Below are 1,151 nucleotides of genomic sequence, written 5' to 3'. Positions count from 1 at the left end.
AAGTGTGTGTAGTGTAGGCGGAATGTGAATGTTGTGATTAAAAAAATCATCTTGGTTCTCTCTCTTAACTTGCTCCCACGCCAACATTCTAACGGTGTCATGGCCAATTTATACATCAAAACGTAGGTATCCTTGGTCTAGTTTCAGCCAATGTGATCATGAATGCGATATAATTATATGTTTTACATTGCGACTTTTCAAATGAAAAGAGTTCCAAATCTTTCCGATTCACTGCCATGTAAAACATCGTCCACATTTCTGAGCAGAACGCAGAGCGAAGACCTTCTTTACACGCTGATACGCCACATTCTAAGTTTGTACATATAAACTTTATATCAATACGTTCATCGTTTTATTGATAGCTAGATCCCTTGATGATATGATCATTTGTTTGAGAGCTTGTTCAGTATCTGAATAGTGCTGGCAGCAGTGCCAGGTGCAGTGTAAACTGATTACAGATCAAAGAGATGACATCACAGAGATGAAAGGCTTCTGTTGGTCTTAGCACCAGGCAACCATACTCTGTATGTCGTGTCTGTTGCATCTGTCTCCCTCTCTTCAGACACAAAACACACAGACAGACAGACAGACAGACAGACAGAGAGACACACACCCAACACACGTCCTAAGTCTTAAATAGGTTTAAAAAGCTCTATTCTGAAGGGTTGGGACACTATTTTATATTAATTGTATTGCTATTGCATGGGCACAAGTAGCAGGCACATATAACATTTCTGCGGAATTTTCTGTTTCACATACTATTTGGAAGTCATGGTCAAAAACCCTTTTTAAATACATAGTATTTGAGTTAAAAAAGCAGAAATTATGAAATCATTTTGACTAATACTTAAGATCAGAGGAAAGGAAAGTGATTAATTGTATTTTCAACGAACAAAAGGAATCCATCCATATGCTGTGGTAATTTGGTTTAAAAAAGAAACCAATTTCAGATAAAGACATTTTAAAGGGGTCAGATTTGACCAGTGTAAAACAAAGAGGGTTTACTGCATTTTTAAATTTGCATTTAGTTGATGGTTAAAACTAGAATTGTGTTTTATTGAAGACCTGACAATCTGAATCAGCTGGTTTATATAAACTATTGACGTATGAAAACACATTCAGCGTTATGAGCGTCCATCCAGAGATGATTG

This window comes from Etheostoma spectabile, unplaced genomic scaffold (assembly GCF_008692095.1).
Source record: "Etheostoma spectabile isolate EspeVRDwgs_2016 unplaced genomic scaffold, UIUC_Espe_1.0 scaffold172, whole genome shotgun sequence".
NCBI classification, from domain to species: domain Eukaryota; kingdom Metazoa; phylum Chordata; class Actinopteri; order Perciformes; family Percidae; genus Etheostoma; species Etheostoma spectabile.
Note: the sequence above shows the minus strand (reverse complement) of the source record.